Genomic DNA, 23,147 nt, shown 5'->3' with positions numbered 1-23,147 from the left:
TCCTGGATCCAACGACCTCTTCTTTATGCATGACTGAAAAATATCTTTCCCACTGCAAAAATACTAATATTTCTTTCAAAGACAGTAGTGGATATCAGCAGTTATGAATGTTTCTAATTTCTTGCCAGTCTACCTCAGTTTTCACACTTTTTATCATTGACATTGCAGACCAAGTCAGCTGTAACTAGATTATGCATGCCTTTTATTTTTCAGTTCCCCATAAGTTTCTCAGTAAATACAGAAATCTGAGTTATTTGCAGCAGCACACTGCCTGAGCTCCTGTAATACAAGCACATTTATTTGTGATACTTGTCTCTTTCTCTACTTTTTTTCCTACTATATTTTTAAATCTTAGATATTTCTTGTAGCTATATACATGTGTAAAAATGTCCCATTTTGGAACAGAGTTGTCTCTGTTAAAGACAACAGAATCTTTCAGCTGACCTCCTTATTTCACCTTAGGTATTGTCTAGAATGATCACACCAAAGGATTAAGTTCAGTCTAAACAATCAGTTCTACTTGGCACACTAGACTACCAGGAAAATTCATAATAAGATTATTTCCATATGTGATACTTTAGTCAGAATCTTCTTTGCATATACACATGTGCATGTGGGTACACACAGACTTTAAAGTGTGAGGAAGCAGTAAAAAAGAAGATTAAGATTGTACCTGCTCTGGTCTGGACCCTGGTGCAGATCCTTTCCAGACATTCTTCCCAACCCAAATTATTCTGAAATTTTCAGGTAGTAATGCATTCTGCTGACATTTTCTGGCAACAATTTCTCTGCTAACTTATGAATATCCCTATTGGTTAGATCTCCACGCATTAGATATGGTAAAAAACTTCTCAAGTATTTAAGGGTATTATTCCTATTAATAGAAAAAAAATATTCTGCTATGTGTTGTATAAACTCATGCAAAGGCAGCCTTAACTAATTCTAAGGGTCTGTTTGTGAAACTGGATACTTTGGCTCATATGGTATTTGTGCCAAAAGAGTGCAACAGCGGCATTAAAGAATGAATAGGTAATTTACAGCAACATGTGGGACTGACTGTCACTGTCCAGAGATGGACCATGGAGAACAAAACCTATGAAAAAAGCTGTCAAAATTATGTTGTCTATCTAAACTATATTAGCACAGAACTTGGGTCATGCAGCTTTTTGCCTACATTTAAATGGGAAAATAAGGATTGACATTTATCAAAGGAAAAAAAAAAGTAGATCATGTTGAGTAGGACTGGTAGTCTACTAGAGAAATTAAAAAATTAGTTGGGAAAGCTCAGCATCCAGCAGGTGTTGTTTTCCCCTATGAAGAACCACACTGCATCATTACTACCACCTTGACTCCCAGCCCTTATACAATCACACAGGGTCCAGGAAAATATCCATAATGCACTTGCAGGATTTACTTCTGTTTAAAAAGAAAAGTAAATCCACCAAATAAATTTCTGCATGTGGGACAAATGGTCAGTTTGGGAGGAAAAGTTATTTAGACCTTCTGTAGAGAAAGATATCTGTTTCCCTATTAATCAGGCAGTACCCTCAAGTCAAGTCTAACCTTTCCAGATCATGCCCTGTGGTTACCACTGAACTGGCTGTTTATTTGCACAGTTCACTTCATTAAGATATGATACTGTGAGCTACCTTGAACTTTTACAAAGCAAGGGGCTTGTATGTCCACAAATCTCTGTCATTTTCAGCCCAGTATAAATGTATCTTGTTTCTGTTTGCTTTCTTCTAGTAAACAATCTGTCCTTTTTCATTTCACATCTCCCTGCCAAAAAATATATCACAGTTGCTCAAATTAATGTTTAGGCAGAACTGCAGGGTGAATTTCTTTCCCCCTGGGGGAAAACCAGTGAACACACAAATACATATATGCACACACTATCAGCTGCAGCCTGAGGCTTAGCAGCAGCCAGTTTAGATTGCTTCAGGACAGATTTTTCTGTGGAACATTGCTATGCTATTTTTTTTATTGGTGACTTGTGATAAAACAATGTTTCTCTGACTCAATTTTTAATTTTTAAATCATTCACTAAAGGCCTGAAAAACTGTCCAACTTATCTGGCTTTTAATATTTTAATGTGGCCACTGAATTTGGAAAAAACAATTCTGAGTTTGAAAGAAAATCAGGGAAAGCTAGTATGCTTATATTGTGATTATCAAAGCAAATTTAATACACATTTAAATTCCATGCCAGCCCATTCAGAAACATTTCAGCTTATTGGCAAATTTGCATTAGGCTACATTTAGACCTCATCTACAACCCATTCAATCTAAGATTCAGCACTTAGCTTTGGGATAGGATGCATTAGAACAACTTTATCTTAGTGATATTTATATGCCACACAAAGCATACCAGGCATTTCAGAGATCAGGATAAATATGAAATTTTATTCCAAAGGAATTTGGTGTCACAGACAACCTGTCTGGTACAAAGATGTCTTTTCTAAGCCTCCTGGTGTTGATGAAGAGTTTAGGCTTTTTAGCTCAGCTTACCACAATGCTGTGAGACAGAGCAATGTTTTTCATGCCCAAATGAGAGGGCCACACGAAAGCAGCAACTGAATTACCAGTCCCAGGCTGCCTTGCCTCACAAGATCATGACTGATACCATCATCAGCCTGATCAGCCTACTCTAGGTGATTCTGCTGGAGCAGGAGGGTCAGACCACATGACCTCCAGAGCTGATTTCCAACCTCAGGTAGTGCTCCTGTTCTGCATTGCCTGTACTTTTCATGCAGATTTGGTCAATATTTTAATTAAGGAAATGGATGAAGTAATATTAGGTGAGTACATGAAATTGTACAGGACAGCAAACTCAAAAGAAATGCAAGGCAAGTAAAAGCCAGGATTAGACTCCAGCATGATCTTGAGAAACTGGAGAAATGAGCTGTAATCAATGAGATAAATTTAAATGGATAATTCACTGCACTTTTTTTTTTTTAAAGGTAAAAAAAAAGTAATACCCAGTTTACAATTGGCAAATAACTGGCAAATAATTGGCTTGAGAGCAACCCTACAGGAAAGTGATTGACATATAGTAGGCATCAAGCTAGTTGTGAAAAAAAATGGTATTTCTAATTGTTAGTATGAGTCTCATTGAAACACAGAAAGCAGCTGAGCTTTTCTATTTTACATTTGTGCAGTTTAAGCTTAGTGCTGCCTGCTCTAAGCTGCTATTTATAAGCTGAATAAACATAAAATGGAGAGAAGCTGAAAGAATTGTACTGGTTTAATATATAAAAGTGAAGGTTAAACATGGAATATTAGAGTAGCCATGTCTATGTCTTATATAAGAAACTAAGTATCAAAACCAAGACAAATTTAGCTTAATAATGTATGTAGTTGCAAAAGCGTACCACAGTCTAGAACAAGAATCCAATGGAATTTTGGGAATCTTTATGATTAATCAGTTTGGAGGCCTTTTTTTTGGTGTTCAGTTTTTCCTCAGACCTTAGATTATTGTTTCTTAGCAGTAGAATGAAGGACTAGATGTTGTAGGTCCTCAATAAGAGTATGTTCTAAATTATATTTACAAATTTACTTTCTTTCCTGCAGTTCAATTTTTTTAAAAAACATAATCAATTTCTTGTGAGTTTACACTTCTAAAAATTTAGCTTTATTTTTTTTTTAAGAAAGAGTAAAAAATTAGTTTGAGAGAAAATATTTTCACTTCTAACAGGGATCACATTTAAGTATGGGTGATTTGCAAAGAATATGTTTACCTTTTTTGTTTAGTAGCTGAAGACAGAGAAAACTGCATTTACATTACAAATAACTGGAATTGATGACTTACAATTTTCAGTTCCTTCCCTCTAATTATGTTCACTTAAAGGAGTATCAATTCTATGACCTTAATTCTGAATAGTGAGCACATATATGTTTGAATCCATCCATATGGATGGGAAAAAAAAGTGAAAGCTGTTTTCAAAAGGTGGGTGTAAGAAACTTAAACACATCTGTATTTTTACAGCATGCATTTGTACGTTTACATATCTGCTAGAGACTTCTCTTGATTAAAGGTTTGTAAACTGTATGTAAATGCATGGTTCTATAGCAGATTTCTCCCTTTATATTTTTAATCAAAATCTGCTCCAGTACAGGATTTTTTAAAAAGACTGAAATGTGTCAAATAAAAAAAAAAAAGTGAGTGACTTATAAGGATAAATAAAGTGAGTTATAAAGATAATGATTGCAATGGGTCAGAGTAGGTTCCTGTGACATTGATGGATACAGAAGCATTGCTGGAGATGTCAATACAGAGGTAAACAAAATCTGACAAGGAGACAGATTCTGCTGCTAACAAGAGATAAAAATGGCCTTCCATTTTTTATCTGCTTGCTGTGGTTAACACCAGCAGTACAACACTACTGATTCTCTCAGATTAATTAATCTAGTGGAAAGGCTCTCATAAAATACATTTGTTCAAAGTAAAATCTGTTTTAGGTTATTTACTCTGTCCTCTGTTTAGTTTCTTGTAAATTTCTTTTATTTCATTTTTTGCCTCAGTCTACTTGGACAATAAAGATGTAATGTTCCTATATTTGTTGAGTGAAGGTCTTTTCCAGAGGTCAGTATTCTTATTATCTGCACTGTGTACTCTGTTGTTTTATTAAAATGTACTGAGTGGCAATATGTTTCCTCAACATATGAATATTTTTTTCTGCTCTTGATATGGATAAATAATGTTTGTGAATTGTTTATTTGATTCTTACTTTTCCCTCACTAATTGATGAATACATTTGTTCACTAATGGAATGCGTTCATTATTTGACTACATTGCAGATGTTTGAATAATATTTAGAATGATCTGCAATATTTTCTGCTTTTAACTTTTAATCATTGCTAACTCTCTTATCTCACCTAATTTGACATCCAATTTTACCCATCACCTGATCCACACTCATTTCTCTTTAATATGAATAACATAACCATTAAAAAAAGAAAAAAGGACATTAAAAGTTTTCCAGATCACAGCAGGCTTTCATATTACAGCTCCCAGAGCTTTCTTTAGTATGTATAAATGGTCTGTTAGGAACAACAAAACTCCTCCAAAAGTATATCCACAGCCATTCCTGCCTCAGGTTCACCAGGAGCAGCTTCTCCAAAGCACAATGCACACAATACCTTTGGCACAGCTCCAGAAATGCTGGATCAGGTGATCCCCAGAGAGTTTGGTAGTTTTTGGCTGTGTACATGTATGATGGGCCAGGAGAGAACTGCAGTGTCTCCTGACTTTATTGTATGGAACCTTTTGAAGTATGGATGTATATTTTAGAGTATTCCAGCTGTAGCCAGAGCTTACTGGTGTTCATAAGTCGTGATGTCCCAACAGAGCAAATATCTGGGTAGGTAGCTTAAAGCCCTTTTCCATAAAAGTTTATATTTAAGAAAGCAACAGGTTTAATGGACTGTGTCCTGAAAAATCCAACTTGAGCTCCTGTGTTGGCTTCTAATGTTTTTTCTAAACTGTGCAAAAGAGTCTGGTGATTTGTGTCAGCTGTTTTGTCAGTGTTCAATTCTTGCCTAGAGACTTTTGTTCAATAGGCAGGATGTGCATGTTTTCTTTCTCACTTCAGAACTCTTCTCACATTCCACTTCATCTCTCTTGCATTGTGTGCTCCCCTTGTGTAATGTAGGACTAAAGCTTATGTCATTTTTTGCAATAAATTATTTGTATTTATAATTTTAGATCATATACTGACTGATCTGTAAAATGCCATTGCTATTACATATTTGTATCAAACTAGCACAATGAGGCGTTAGCTTCAGTTGGGTTCTAGGCACTACAAAAGAGACTGATAATAAATATTAATAATGAAACAAAATTATATTTGTTAGAAGATGGGAAAGTTGTAGGTTTGGAGCACATTGTAATCATCATGACAGAATGTGTTACATCTTATGTATTGTTGGATTTAAGTAGAATAGGTAAAACTCTTCTACTGTAAAACTATGCTTATAAAAGTGAAGCAGTATAAAATAATAATTTAACACCAGCCAGTGAGAAACTCTTTTAAGTTCATGCTTTATTTCACTTCTGAAATTCAGTCTGAGTATTTTTAACAGTATGCCCTGACCTAGCTGTCTTTCAAGAAAGACACGTATATTTTAGTCAAACTTTAATTCCTTTACTTTGAAACAATAATGAAGCAGATTTAAACTGATGTCCTCTGGAAGCTGGGAGATTATTGCACTGTGATCCCCTTATTCTAGCTGTCTTATTTGTACAGAATAATCTGTAACCAGGCAGCACACTATATTTAATGTAGAAATTTCAGTTTTGAACTTCGCTGTGAGAGCAATGCAAGAGAAAGACACAAGTCAATGCGTACTTGTGTTATACTAAGGTGATAGCTTGACCTAGAGATGCAAGAGATGGCATGAACTGGAGATGGTATGAACTGGTGTTTCTGTCCTTTAGGTTCTCTGTCTGAAAAACATGACTAGTGGTGCATTATAAAGTAGAATTTGTGCCATAGACTTTTACATTTCAAAAAATGTACATAAATAAAACAGTACATTTATATATTTTCAATAGACTCACAGATGTCTTTTGAAGAAAATAGGTCAGATTACAAAATAAACTCTGTAGCCTCTTATTTATTAAGAACAGTGTCAGAAGATGGCCTTTCTGAGGTCAAATTTTTCTCTTTAGTGTTCAAACAATTCATACTCCCACTTTTTTTTTTTAGTCCTGTAATGAAATTATGGCAATAAAATTTACAGCTCAGTGAAATCTTGACTGTGGGCCACCCTCAGCACTCTCCAGTAAAAAGGAACTCCTGATGTCCAAGCATAGGGATAAAGCAGTACCATAATAATATCTATCTTTTTTCCTCTAAAATATTATACCTATTTCACTGTAAATGGGGTATACTATTTTCTCCCAAAATTTCCCTAAACCAGGACACTATTTTATTCTACATCCTGTAGTGTTTCTATGTTCATGTTTTGATTTGGTTTCATGATAAGAATATTTGAGTATTCTATTGATTACAAAACTTGAAAAAGAGGACGGATAAACCTTCCTTTCAAAATTGCTGTCTCCAGTTTGCTAGTGAGAGGGACATGACAGTTGTTTTACTGTTTTCTCTCTAATATTTAAACTGGTCTTCTTTCATTTTCCCCTTTAGGAAAACATTGCCTTTCATTGATGGAGTATAGATTTTGAAGGACTTAGGAGTCAGTCCAACTGCCTTGGATAAGGAGTCAGGAAAGATTTCTTCATTCTCAGGTAAAAACAGCATGATGGATTTGCTCAGTTTCCTCAAAGTCAAGACAAAAAAGGATATACACTTCTTGGAGAGGATTCAGGAATTTCTATTAGTCATCTGTAAGAATATTGTGCCCAGTGTGGATAAAGATCAAATAACCAATTTTACTAAGTAAGGAAACCCTGGAATTTCATCAGTGGACCTTGAAAGAGGAATGGAGATGAATCAGTCTTCACAAACTAATATCTTCATTTGAGTTCCTTTCACCCAGTACACAGCTGTGTAAGATGCTAGGATAAAGAAGACTAATGAGAATAGCTTTTGGAGCAGCTTGAAGAAAACACTATCTCTGTCATGTATTATACGATGTAAGTCTTGTAACTTGACCATTTTAAGAGCTGCAAAATTAAGTCAATACACTGAATCCTGCTTCTTCAATTACTCCTGGTATTTCAATTACCTTTATATTCAATTACTTATTGAATTTTATTTTGATCAATCAGCTTTGGCTGGGGACTGTCTGTCATCACTGTACTAGTTCCAAGCATTTTTAGTCTATCCTGGTGGGATGCATGTTTGTTTTTATGAAGGCTCCTCAGTTTCAAAAGAATTCAATGTAATTGTTGTAGAGTTTCAGAGAAACTGCATGAAAAATTTTCAGATTTCAATTCTGAAATCTTTTGAACAAGCAAGGTGAAATGGAAATGAAGAACAGTAGCTCAGCCAGTAGAGGAAACTCTTACACAGTAAAAAGGCAGGAATATAAGGTAGTACCTTAGAGATGTAAATGTGCATTAACGTGTTCATTACAAAAATGCAACCGTAGTTTTTGGCTTATTTGTACATAGAAATTGAGTTTTTTTATTTTTATCCAACTGCAATTTATTGCAGTGAAAGTATAACTATGCTAAATACAAGACTGGAACAGTTCAAAAGTAATTTTGCAAACCTTAGTGAATATTTAGGGTGAGGAATAGGGAACACCTATTCTGATTGCTCTTTTTATTAAAACCTGAAATTCGTCTTTGAGAGTCGCAAAACAACTTTGCCATTTCCTGAAACATTTCAGTTAGAGAAATTTTTTTCCACAGAATGCAATTGTTTCCCTTATAAATTCTCCATGCTGTGACTGCGTGACTTAATTAAAGTGCTTTGCTCCCTATGCAGAAAACAAATATTGCTGACTAAACAACTGTCCTTATGTTGGCCTCCTGGGCTAGATTTACAGCAATGTTTAGCATCTCCCTTGCAGAAAAAGACATCTAGATTTCTATTAGTGGGTTTAGACATTAGGTATTTCAAAAAATGCTTTCAGCAAACAATAAAGATTTGTCCCCATATCCCTGTTGTGTTTTGTCTAGATCCATGATTTGTTCACAGCTATCAACTCCATTTATAACTCTAATACTCCATTTTCTGAGCCTTTATCAATCAACTGAGTGATGACTGTTTTTCATCATCTAATCAGCCCAACTAGGACTTACTTATTGAGAGTTTGCAAGAACGGTTAATTTTCATTAAATAAAATATCTTTTTCTGTTTTTATTTGATATTGATGTCAGCCTTTTATGAAAGGCAGCTATTAATGGATGAGCCCTTAGAATCAGGCATATTGCCATCTCTATTCCTGCAACCTACTCCTGTTTGGCAAATGTAGTGTTTACTTTTTCTTTCTCACAGCACTTCATAAGATTTCTTGCTGTTATGAGCATTGCATCATTGCTGACCTTCTACAGAAGATTATTCTCATGCTTTCCATGGCCCTAACCAATTATTTTTGTTAAGTTTTACTCTGACCTGTCGTATTTCTTTTCTCCCTAGTTTTGGTAGGTTCTGCACATTTTTAACTGGTAGTCATGACCTGTTTGCTGATGCTTATGAATGTATGTCAAAGGTTTTTGAGTTCTTTGTTTTGTCCTTCTTCCATCTATGGCAGCAGAACAAGGGCAGTACACAGTGGACAGGATTATGTTTTCTCAATGCTGTAAATTCAAGGTAAGATCTCTGAGGACATATATCCATCTAGTGCTCAGTGAACATATACATTTTCTTAGCACTTTCTCCATTCCTAAAAAAAGGCAGTATGTTCCCATACCAACGGGTTGTGATGGACATTTTGACATGTAAATAAGTGATCTTTTTTTTTAATCCCGCTCATGTCGCTCAATCACTAAGGCTGCTAATTATCTCCTTCAATGTTTCCATGGAGTTCAAAGAGCTCTTTTCATCAAAGGAAGCTGAAAACCCAGTATTTATGTCTGTCCTTTCTTAAAATGCATTTTGTGATTTTAGAAGCTGTTCTGTATGGAACCCCTCCTGTTTTATGTTTTCTCACCTGGAACATTTTATTACATCTTTCCCAACTTTATTTGTTACCACCTCAGGCTCTTTGGTCCCATAAGGGTAGAGGTACCATAAATGACTTTGGATCTGCTGTTTGTAATATCAACAGAAACATCCCAACCCAGGCAGAATTGTGACACCATTTGCTCAGTGCTGCATCCACACTAATCACCTCTTCCAAACAGGTAGTGCGCATTAGCCACATGGACATGTTAGATGTGATATCTGCTCGTCTAGACATTTATGTTGACACATACATCATTCTATCATCAGTGAAAGTATGTTTAAACCAAAACTTGAATAAATTGTAGCAGAGATCATCATAATTTGCATTGAGGAAGAGAGTTTAAAAAAATGGCTAATTGCAGTGTTTGTACATTAATAATGAAAATTCACTCTTCACTTATATGTAACGAACAAAAAAGCAAGTATCACTGAAGGCAGTCTGGCAAAGTCAGTTCTATCCTTCATGTGACAGGGTTCTTTGTGGTCCTCACAGAGTATCTTTGGAAACTGGTTAAAGGGAAACAAAAGGAAAATTATATCAAAAGTAGCACAGTGGGAAAGAGCTGGGAAATAATGGAAATCACACCACTTTCCCCCAGCAGCCCCCCTCTGGTGTATCAGATCAAAGTATTTCTATTTTTGAATCAAAGCTTCTTTATATTAAATACCAAGAAAGTATGTTTAGATAACATTAAGAGATTGACTTAAACCATAAAAGTCAGGAAATTCAGTATTAAGGTTGACACTCAGTTCTTAAATCACAGACAGGAGAAAGGCAGGGGTGGGGATGGGAAGGTGAACTCCAGCACAGAAGTGTAAGATGTGGAAGGGAAGAGACCTATCTTGGCATCTTTCTACCTGTGTCACTGGAAAAATAAAGATTGAGCTTTTAGGGGTTTATTAATGGCCACTATGCCAATGCTTTCCTTATTTTTTCCCTGACAGATTGGCCAAATAAATGTATAAAATATATATATCATTATATATATATGTCATCTCAGATTAGCTATGCTTTCTGTAGATATCCTATCCAGCCAGGAAAACAAAAGGTGTTGTGATTGGTCAGTTTTGTTTTCTTTTCCTTCTGAGATTCTTGCTTTTCTTAACCCCACTGGTATTAAGTTATAACTACCCTGTTCTGAAAGCTACCTTTATGCCTTTTTTTCTTTTTTTTTTCTTTTTTTCTTTTTTTAAAATTTAATTTAAACCCCAGTTATCCTTATAGGTTTTCCTATGCAACTTCACCAGGATATGTTTTTTCTCTTCTTATTTTTCAACAGATTGCTTTTTAAAAAGCTGAACATTTACACCCAGAATGTAACCAAATAACTAAAAATTTCCTTCTATATAGTCACATACAGACTGTATAAACACAGTATTCTTTGTGGGGATTATTCACAACAAACCAAAAGGAAATAATTTAAATGGCACAGTGTTTATTCTATATGAGCAAAAATTTATTATTTTACATCATTGAGAACAAAGTCATCAGTTTTAATTTGAAATATATATTGTGTGCTTGATAAGAAACTCTTCACCTATGTGCAAGAATAAAAGTGACAACTCTGAAAAGTCAGTTGTTGTTAGAAGTTATTTGCCTTGTGGTTTAATTTCTACTCAAGATTTTTGGATATTTACTGCTGGTGTGCTAGTGTTATAAGCTGGCTGTCAGAAACCACAATTCCCTGCCATTTTTATTTTATTTTTTAAGATTAGAGAGATCTTTACTTTGTTCACAATGAATTAGCACTGGGATTGTTTTGGGAGGAAGTTGGTGCTTCTGGACATTAATCGCAAAATGTATAATCATGAGCGAGTAGGAAAAGCATAAACATACCTGTACAGGAAACCTGATTTAAGTGAAAATATATCTAAGAAGAGTAACAATACAAAATACATGAGCAGACTTTCATGAGCATGACTGTGTGGAAAGGATGATATTTGTATAGTACATCAGTATCTGAGGTAGATATATAAACATTTTCACTTTTTCAATTTAGAGGAAGATTGATACCAACAATATTTTGCAAACTGTATTATTTAATGCTTTTCTGCTGATTTTCTCATCAGATCTGTAATGTCATAATATGAATTAAAAAGAATAACTGGGTTGCATTTCAAAGAAAAAAATTGTTTAAAGCATGAGGAAGTCATAAAATTATTTTTATTTCCATTTAAACATGTGAAAGTGAAATGTGTCTTAAATTTCTAAAATTGCACTTGATTCTTTCAATTTATTTCTGCTCAATTAAAGAAGTATAACTTTCCTTTTGTATGGAATACTGATTTAAATTTCAGTGTGTAGCAGGGAAACAAAAATAGATGCGAAGCTTCTGGCTGGTTGTGCATGGAAAAAGAGTGAAATTTTCCCTCACAAAAAACTGTAGCCAATATACCAATGGTTCTTATAAATTTTTTTGTTCAGTTTCCATTCCATCCAATAAAAACATGTATATAAAAATTTGATTACACAATGCAATTTATGGATCTCATAGTCTTTAAATGTTTCAGTTTCTACAAAGTTCTAAGCAGAAAAATATTTGAAAGACATCATTATTTTTACTGGAGACCATCAATAAACAGGCTTATATGTTTATATGATATTGCACAAGTAGTACAAATACCAGCTTTAAATCTACTGAATATTAGGAAAGCTTTCATGCAGTTACTTTAAAAAAAACCACTATATTTATAGAATTGTTTTTAAAAATTCTGTCCACATGTTTTTTTTTCCATTGAAGGTCTATTAAGGTATTTGGCAAAATCAATTAAACTACATTATATACGTGTTATATATTTCACATTAAGTATCTTATCTGCTTTGCAAGGATATGTATTTAAGTGTAAAGAAATAATGAGTGCACTGATATAAGGAAGTGTCATGTAGGCTTATATGAAGACAGAGATATATAAACTGGTTAGGATTCAAAAATCATAAGATACTATTTGTAATACCAATCTGTTTTAGCAGTGTGGCTGCTGACCTGGGCTTTTTGTGGCTTTTTTTTTTTTTTTTTGTGTTCTTGTCATTTGGATTTATAATCTTTTAAAATTTTTTTATTGCACTTTTAAATGGACTAGGTCTGATGCAGATCTGCACTGTGCCAGGCAGACAAAACATAAGTGATATTTTGGGGCCAGGGCAGAATTCAACTTCTGTTTCTTTTGGAAGAAGTAATGGCATGTAGAGAGAAGCAGATGTGCACTAGCAAATAGGCATATACAAAACTAAACATATTAGCACTGGAATGATGCTGGCTTCTCCAAATGATATCTGACTGCCATTGTTTAATGCTATCATAGTAAACCTGGACACTGCAGAGGAGATAAATACACAAGTCGCACACACATCAAAGACATTTTTAGCATAATCTGAAAATTTTATTTATACTGGTTTATTCTGACTGAAAGTTAAATCTAGTCTTACATAAGGAAAAAAAAAAAGTCATTAAAGTGGCCATAAGGTTATCTTTGTTATATTTCACTTAAAAGTGTATAGTTTTTGGTTAAATTCTGGTGCCTGTCCAGATGCTGCTGTCACCATTTTGGGATCTGCAGCTTACAGTTTTCCAGAGTAATTTTTTTTACCTTCTTTAAATAGGTCAAAGATATCCATCCTACATATGAGAAATCTTGATGCTTAATTCCAGTTTCAGATAATTCAAAATGCAAAAATGTAAAGTTCTTGAGATAAAGATTATTGTGGAAATGCTGAAAAACTTTTATCTGATACTGAAAAGAAGGATTCCGTAATCAGAATTAGGTTAACTGTACTTTATCCTTCTTTATTGTGATTGTCTTCTTCAAGTTAAGACAATAAAGTGAAGCTGCCAACATATATGCAATTTATCTTCACTGCTTTAATGTAATTAGCTCTTAATTCTCTTACTAGGTCATTTGGATTTGTTTAAATTTTTAAAGTGATTCAAAGAGATGCCTTTATTATTACTGTATACAGTTTCATGAATGCTCCAGACAATCACAGCAGTGAACACCTACTAGCGCCCCTCTCTGTCTCTTTTCCCTGTGTCTGTGTTCAATTTCCATGTTTCTAACAACCAAGCACACAGAATCAACAGCCTTCCAAAGCAGGTCTGCAATCACTGTATATAGCACATATACCCTGTATAGAGCAATCACTGCTCTACTGTAGCTTGCATACATCCTGGACTCAGCATTTGGCTGATTTATATGAAGCATACTTTTTGTTTTGGCCTCTTTTTTATGTCTTTGTATATAAAATTGACACTATCTTTCTGATAAATACTCTGTCTTATGTCTTTGTTATGGATTTGATCCCATATGCCTTAGTAACACCCTTTTCCACACAAGCTTCTATTAGAAATGAAGAATCAAGAGGCCTTGTGAGCACATTACTGAACAAATCAGTTTTGAAAGAAAAATTCTGTCCAATATTTGGTAAGATCATATATAGTATATGCATCGCAGCAGTCAACATTTGGAGAAGCTCCAAATTTTTAGCTGGGTTTTTTTGTCTCCTTATCGACCCTGCAAATTAAAAATACATCCATTGTATCAAACTATCTGTGTTTTCCCTGGACTTAAGAGTTTTCAGTACAAGGGTTTTCAATTACACTTGTAATTGTACCTCTTGTATGCCGATGTTGTCTATTAACAGAGTAAGAAAAGACATTGCTGTTGTTTGGACTGGTACAGGACTAAGATATACTAGTGCATGCATTCATTGTAAAACAGGAAGAGGATAAAAAAACCCAAGAAAAACAAAATGGAAGATTTCAGAGAAAAATTGGCTCAAATATTTAATCAGAACAAAAGAGGGCTACAACAATACAGTAATTGTACACTTTTCTTAAATCTCTTCTTCCCATGAAAATCTAGTCAGGGCAGCTAAAATATGTAATATGACAAGCCAGCCTAGTTATGAATCTAGAGTTGAAAGTAGGAGGCTCTTGGGGACAACAAGACGTGCTCCACACGTGCAGCAGAGCTTTCTTGAAATCACACACTCCACAGTGTTGCTCTTCCAATGTCCTACCTGCTGAAATGCCATGGAACCATGCAGCTTCCCAAAGCCATATTTCAGAGAAGTTCACAAAACTGGTAGTACTTTTCATAAGAAAAAATTCTTTTTGACAGGGGTATTTTTTTCACACACACAAAAAAATCAATTATGCTTTTTTCCTGCAATTTCCTGATGAAAATCTACCTATAGATAGAGTGAAAAAAATCTGTCTTCTATTAATATCAAAGCATCAAGTTTTAGCCGCCTTTTATTTCTGCAGTGTATTTTTCAGATATAAATGTTGCTCAGAATTTCCCAAGGACTTAAGAATTACCATGGATCTATCTTGTGCCTTCCCATATACCCAGCAGGGACCAAGACCATATCCTTCAGCAGAACACCACAAATGATAGCTGTTAGTTATGCTTACATCTAGCCAAATTCTGCAATGTTCATTAAGGTTTAGTCTGATAAGGGAACATCTGTACATTTTAATATCTGTAACAATATCTGTACATCTGCTAACATTAGTAACTGTACAAGCATCCAATCCAATCTAATAACAGTCATGACTTCTGTTGTTTCCTGGGAAGAGGCAACAAAACAAACTCGTTTTGAGTGAAAAATATTTCTTTTAGGGACTTTGAATTTTACTTTTTTTAATTTTAGTGTGACCTGTTGTTCTTGTATCACAAGCTATTGGCTTCAGCAGCACCTAAAACAGCTCTGTAAACTCTATGCCTAATTCTTTTCTTACAGTACATATAGTAAACTTGGGATCTACTTGAAATTATAGTAAGAGAACTACAGAAGTTTGCATGTCTTTTCTCAAAGAAATGTCTCTTCCATTTTGAAAGTGATAATAATTATTTTCAAAAAGTCTGTGTTGGCACATATCACCTCATGTCACAAGGAAACATCATCTTTAGTTTGAGCAGCTTGGTATAATACTCCCAGGTAAATAAAACCATATGATACTACAAAGCTACAAAACAATGGTTCAGAGAATGAAACTTAAACCACCTGGACTAATACAAGTTTTTTGGTTTTTTTTAATAGTGATGATGAACTAGACCAAAATGCTATCAGTTCCTGTAGAAATCACATTCTCATGTGTGAATTCTTAATAGCAACCATTGTCATGCAAGTTCAGAAACACTTTGAAGAGATCTAGTTTAATAGTGAGCCCTCTGGTAGTTATAGTAACAAATAAAGAGCTCATATACTGAACACTAGAATATCTACAGCAAATTAATCTATTAAAATAGATATATTTTATAAAATGGGTTATTAAGAGGTGAAATAAAGAAAAAATGTAAAATAGAAGAATAAGGAAAAGATTGTAAAACTACATTGGGAGCATAAAAAACAGAGTCAATACTATAAAAATGTTGTAAGGGATGATTTTCATTCTTTTCAGATCATTTCCAATTAAATTTTTACTGGAGAGAAAATCCTTGGCATTAATTAGTTCCTCTAAAAGAAAGATAATCTCCAATAATTAAAGGGTTAGAATTAATCCTTTTTAAAGGCAGAACATCCACCTTGTTCACATTAAATTACTCTTCTGAACATTTTTGAAAGAAATTGTTCAATAGGTACATGCTCTGTTGAAAATCATCAAATGAAGGAATATACAAATTAAATTTTCTTTGCAATGACTTGAAATATGCTATATCAGATTATCTTTATTATTATCTACCATAACATATGGTGTAAACAGCCTGTATTTATACTCATGGCTACTGTAAAATTGCTGTGCAGTTGTGTTGGCACTTCAGAATATCAGTTTTCAAGCATTTATATAATGTCAGTATATAAAATGTCATATAGGAGATGCAATCTCTGTTTTAGATCAATACCACAGGAGGTTAATTTTTTTTTTCAGTAAATCTTTGCTCTTCAGTTTTCAGATGCCACCCTTGCAATACTGTGAACTTGCCTCAGTGCAAAATGCAGGAAATGAAACTGAAATTGTGGAAAACTCTGAGTTGCACAATGAAAAATTATTTTTCTGGTATACTTTCAGCATTGAATTTATGTCTTCCAGTTCCCTGTCAGAAGCTGCCATATACAGCAACTCCTAAGTCAGATGCTAAGTTTAAAGATAAGATATAAAAACTTTGAAAACACAGCTGTTACAAACATGTGTGCTCTCTGGTGAAAAATAATTTGAATAAATTCACTTGAACAGTAAAATGCCAGGTCATGCCTTGAAATTAATTAGAAAGATGATGAGCTGGGTAATTGCTGGATGCAGGTTCTGTATTTTCATTGCAGATTTTCACAAATCAGTGAAACGCTAACAGAGAGTAAGCAAATGCATACATCATCAAATTAGTCTTTGTAAAAAACCTGTAAGGATGAGTATTGGCATTGAGAAAGTCGATAATGCTGAGGATGATTAGACACCCCTTCCAGACAGGAAACAGATGTTTCTTGTCAAAAAATAATTGTCATTATTAGATTCTAAAATAACTGTAACAGTAGAAGATTTGGTGACATTATAGCTTTAAAAGGATGGGAAGGGTCAGATATTTGAAATTTAGGATGGAAGATATTATCCCTCTATTTTGAAGAAAAATAGTGATTTGTGCAAATAAGCTGGGATGGTTTTTTACTATGTGGGATTTTCTTTCTTTCTTTCTTTCTTTCTTTCTTTCTTTCTTTCTTTCTTTCTTTCTTTCTTTCTTTTCTTTCTTTCCTTCCTTCCTTCCTTCCTTCCTTCCTTCCTTCCTTCCTTCCTTCCTTCCTTCCTTCCTTCCTTCCTTCCTTCCTTCCTTCCTTCCTTCCTTCCTTCCTTCCTTCCTTCCTTCCTTCCTTCCTTCCTTCCTTCCTTCCTTCCTTCCTTCCTTCCTTCCTTCCTTCCTTCCTTCCTTCCTTCCTTCCTTTCTCTCTCTCTTTCTCTCTTTTCTATTTTTCCTTCTTTTCCACGGTCTTTTAGTTTTTGGAGTATCTAAATTAATCTGATTATCTAATTCATCTAATCACTCCGTGATAATGGCCACAGTTTCAAGCTGAAGAAACACTTAACTAGACTTTGGATTGGGTGCCATTATGATTCCTATTACATTAGATTTAGATGAGGTAATGAACAGGTCAAAAAGCAAACATAGCCCATCCCTCTATGTGTGTCTTACTTCAGAATACATCCCACTGATTTCATTTGAATTCCTCATGGGATTATAGTAGTCCAGTCTGAATGTTCATCAATTAGGAAGATAAAATCCTGGATCCCAGAACCTCCTTACACATGTTATATATTCACATGTTATATATTACATATATATACACATGTTATATATTACATAATCTTTCTTGCCTCTTCTTTCAGTCACAGCATATTACCTATGCTCACAGGCCAACTCTAAACTCTAAATAGTCCCTCTGGAATGCAAAAGTATCTTGGGGAAACTAGTCTCCTTTTCTTTGCCTTCTGAAAATTAAAACAGCAAAGTAAGTGTGAAAGCTCCTTAATTTAAGCATCAAATAGCAGGTCCTGCATTTAAAACGTGGCTTGTTTCTTCATCTTTCTTTCTGATTTCTGCGTCCTTTCCTGGCAGACATTAATCTCCCCCTCTTTAATATAGAATACTGAAGGAAGGAAGGAAGGAAGGGGCACCAATTAAGCCTCTGTTATCTCAGTAAAGACAGGCAATTTCTTCACTAATTGAATTAAAGATTGTAGAGGGCAGCCATTTGCCTTTAATCCAAATTTGTTTCTGTAATTAATAAAACATGTCTCTGATGCTGAAAAGTTACAATCATAAACTTAACTAATATTTGACCTCAAGGAAAGATCATTTTTCCTAACACAGGGGCAAATGTATTTTCAGCAAAGTATATTCAGTGATATCAGCAGACACAGGCTTGGGATTTGCTTATGTGTAAGAAAATATTTTATAAAAAAGAAAGAAGATTACACTAGATGGTAGTATAAACCCTCATAAATGGATAACTTTCTCACTGAGAGAAACAGCAAATGTACTGCCTAAAGGACACCACAGGATAAATAATGTAGTGTATAAAAACTGAACTTATGCCTTGATACAAACTTTACACTGTGTTTGGATGCTGGCACGTATGAGGAATTTGAGGGTATAGTTTTTTTTAATGTTACAGCTATATAAAAATGCAAATAAAAATATTTCTTTTTTTATTGTTCTACTTTTCCTTCACATTTTGTTATAAAACTAGAATCATAACTGAGCATGTTCTATAGCATCCCAACCCTCCTACACATTTTTAGTTGCCCATATGGAGGTGTCATATATAATCTGAAAAATGGGATTAGTATCAGAGTTCGCAGTTATTACTCTTGTGGCAACCATCTCACAGAAAAGACAGCACACTTCACTGTGTACCAGTGTGTTATTATCACAGGAGGTGCAGAAAAGAGTATGTTTATGCAGCTTCTAAAGTGATACTTTAACTGTGGGATAGAGTCACCAGCAGTGTTTAAGGAATAAAATAGTCTCCAACCCAGTTAGCTAGCCTGCTTTCGTATCATTTTATCAATTTTTAAATCTATTTCCAGAGATCCAAAACATTTTCCAACAAACCTATAGAGAAACATGATGCAGTCTTTCTCAGAAACAGTCATTTATGAAACATCTCTTTTCACTTTTCATTTCTTTTGACTCCAAGTTAACAAGATTTTAATTTTATGCCCAAGATTCTTAACTTTAATATGGCAACTTGATGATTTAGATTTAACACAGAGTACGAAAGATCATAACTCATTTTTATTAAAACGTTGGAATATTGAGTACATGATGCACATTTATTTCAGCGGGCACTGGATGGAACTTCGAGTGATGGATTTCTACCAACATTATTTTAGAAATACCGATTCATTTTATATTTAACTAAATGAGGGACACATATTTAAAAATAAGTTTAAGACTTCAAATGAAAACTCTACAGATTAGCACTGAATGTTCATACTCTAAATTTTCTTCATGAATATTCAATTAAATGGCACAAACTCACAAGCTCACAGTTTTCTTCCTTTGCAAAGAACTCTAAAAATAAAGACCTAATTTGCTAAAATAATAGTTAGAGATTTATGCTGGAATAATATTAAAGATGCCAAGAGTATTACACTGGTATTTTATTGGGGTAAAGTCATGGTGATTTAGGCCTGAAAAATTTTAAAGCCTATTGAATTTGTTTTATTAAGCAAAAGGTCCAAAAGTCTGAAGAAATAACTCCAATACCACAATACATGCAGAGAAACACACCCAAGCCCTGACAGCTTGCTTGGAAACCTCTTGCTGTGTAGTACACCATTCTTCCTTTACATGAAGGAATACAGGACAAAACTAGCACTGCAATTAACGAAAATGCAATGTCCAGCATTTTCAGTATAAAAAAGTTCATCCAAATAAAGGAAAAATGAATTCAGAAACATAAACTAAAGGGTGAAAAAAAGAAAAATAAAATTTAAAAAAAATTACCCACAGAACACAGTTACTGTAAAAGAGGAATTTAATTTCTTAGCCAGTATAAATCAGCACAGCTTCCCTGGCACAAATAGATCATTGCCAGTAAACCCAAGAGTTGGGAAAAAAGACAAAAAGTTATTATGGAGGAAATGAAAGGATTAGAACAATAGAAGATTCTGAAACATCCTTTGTTTTATTACATACACATCTGTGCTTCTTAAATATATGGGTGTGCATTTGAAACCAGATATAAAATTTAGATTTAGTATTTTTTTTCCATTTTTAGCATTTGGATAACTTAAAAACACATGGTGAAAGTGGAGAACTATCAGTGTTTTTAAAAACGTGGAAAATTCTTGAAGAACATACTTTCTTCTCAGAAAAAGGCAAAGTGAAATAAAAGTGCTGTACAAAATATCCACCCCTGCACTGACAAAATAAATAAATCAAAGCATGATCATATGTTGGCAGGAATAGCACTGCCATATCATTTCCAACTGTTGCATACTTGATCAGAATTCTGGTCAGAAAGCCTCAGTAGGTTGCTGTTCTGGCAAACTATGCCCATTATGTGTCTCAGCGTTCAACAGGAAACTATGATAAGCATCAAAGATCAAAGAGTTGATGAGACCATGAAATAAAGGGTTTCCTACTGCGAAATGTTTACCATTCTCATTGCAGGGAAGACAACTTGGATAAAATAGCCAAGCCACTATTGTGTGATTAATAAATATAACATATAACATCAGATTACATCCCCTCATTCTGGAACCAACTTTTATTTCTTTCTCAGATGTGATAAAGAGCCTTCTCTCTGGCTAAAGAACCTTTTCCTAATACCAGTTTAAACATCCACTGACAAAACTTCAGGCCATTCACTCGGATCACTGGAGAGAAGAGGTCAGTGCCTGCCCCTGCTCTTCCCCCTGTGAGGAAGTAGAACTGCAGTGGGGTCTCTCCTCAGTCTCCTTTTCTCCCAACTGAGCAGACCAAGGACCTCATCGCTCCTCATAGGACTTCCTCTCTAGGTCCTTCACCACCTTCACCATCTTCCCAATCACCTCCTTTGGATGCTTTTAATTAGGTTTCCATCTTACATTGCCGTGCCCTGAACCGCACACAGGACTCAGAGGAGGCCACAGGGCAGAGGGTGACAATCCCCTCCCTTGCCTGGCTGGTGGTGCTGTCTCTGGTGTTCCCCAGGACACCCCTGGCCCTCCTGGCTGTCAGGACACTGCAAACTCAGGCTCAACTTGACCCTCAAAGGGACCCCCAGGTTCCTTTTCACAGCCCTGCTCTCCAGCCTCTCATTCCTCAGTGTGCCCATACATCCAGGGTTGCCCCATCCCAGGTTCACAATCTGTCACTTGTCTTTACTAAGCTTCTTACAGCTGGTGATTGCCCACACCTCTGATTTGTCCAGGTCTCTCTGCCTACTAAAGAGTAAACAGCTTTTCCAAATTTACTATGATCTGTAAACTTAGTAACACTTCAAGTCTTTCATCCAGATTGTTAAACGAAGGTGTTGAAGAGAATCCCTGAGATGAAATGAAATGTTGGTGTTGAAGAGAATCCCTGAGATGGAGCTCTGCATAACCCCACTAGTGACAAGTGCCAGCCTGATGTAACTCCATTTATTTTAACCCTTTGTGCCAGTTGTTCACCCATTACATTATGTACTTATCCAAGAAATGCCTGTTTTCTCAAGCATGTGCATCCACTATAGGTAGCAAATAAAAAAGATATAAGAAGCCTCTCAGTGTGGCTGCAGTGCTCCTTACACTTCTTAAGTGATTGGTTTCCAGTTACTACACTTATACTTAAATCTCTCATTTAGTTAGAAATCAGTATTCTTCATTCTCATGTAAACCTGTATGCAGAAATATTAATCTTCCCTATTCTTTCCTCTCTGAAATTACTGAAGTACATTTGGCATGACAGCCTTGTAGTGTCTGTGTGTTGGTGGTACCAGCAATAACAACATTCATGAATATAGATACTTCTGTTCTCTGCATCTTCAGGATGTGCTTGTTAGGAAGTAATTGCAGACCTTGCACAGGTTTTATTGTGCTCTTATTTATTCTCACACAAACTATTGGTATTGAAACATTTGCTGTTCTTTTTTTGTTCTTTTTTTTTTTCTGTAAAATTCTTGTCTGAAAATAGTTACAAGTTTTATCTAGCTTATCTGTGGTAATCCCCGGAGGAACACAGAAACTGAGAGCAACTGCCAGCCTGCTGGTCTTCAACACCCTCATGAGGGGAGGTGGAGGGACAAGTATGACCTCTTTACTCTCGTGACCACTGACACAGCTCAAGGAAATGGCATGAGGCTGAGCCATGGGAGGTTGAGGCTGGATATCAGAAAAAAGTGTTTCACCCAGGGGTGGCTGAGTGCTAGAACAGGGTGCCCAGGGAAGTGGCCACAGCACCAACCCTGACAGAGTTCAAGAAGAGTTTGGACCATTCTCTCAGGCTCATGGTATGACTTTTGGGGTGTCCTGCACAGGGACAGAATTTGCACTCAGTGATCCTGATGGGTCCCTTTCGACTCAGCATGTTCTATGATTCCATGATTCTACATGCCATGCTCAGTGTTACATCATTCTTTCTGGTCATTGGCTCCACCATTCTTGGGTCTGGATTGACTCAGATACAAAAAAAAGATGCAAAATATCCTCAGTCAGTCTGTGGACAAGCAGCTGAATTCTTTTCTCAGTTAGTGAGAGATGGGGGCTCAAAGACTTTTGGCATATGGAAAAAAATATTAAAACAAGAATCTTGTTTGCAGAGAGAATATTTTATCCAATATATTGAAATGCATATATTGTGAGGCTATAGTTGTGAGTTGTATTGGGTTGTGATACACCGTACTGGATTCAGAATATAGATCTTCAGAAGACTTAAAGGATATTAAGCAGGTTAAAGTTAATCTCATGGTGACAAGAAACAACACTGCTAAAGTGGAAGATTTATTCCTGGCTAGTATTTGTACCTGGTACTCAACCCCTAAGGCTATTCTGCCTTTTAAATAGAGGTACTGTGGATGAATCTCTTGGTATGAAGCCATAGAATTCCATCAAAATCCCGTTTTAGGAAAACAAAGTAGGAATTCTGCACATAATTTCTATTCCCTGTT

The sequence above is a fragment of the Camarhynchus parvulus genome, chromosome 5 (genome assembly GCF_901933205.1).
Source record: "Camarhynchus parvulus chromosome 5, STF_HiC, whole genome shotgun sequence".
Lineage (NCBI taxonomy): Eukaryota > Metazoa > Chordata > Aves > Passeriformes > Thraupidae > Camarhynchus > Camarhynchus parvulus.
Note: the sequence above shows the minus strand (reverse complement) of the source record.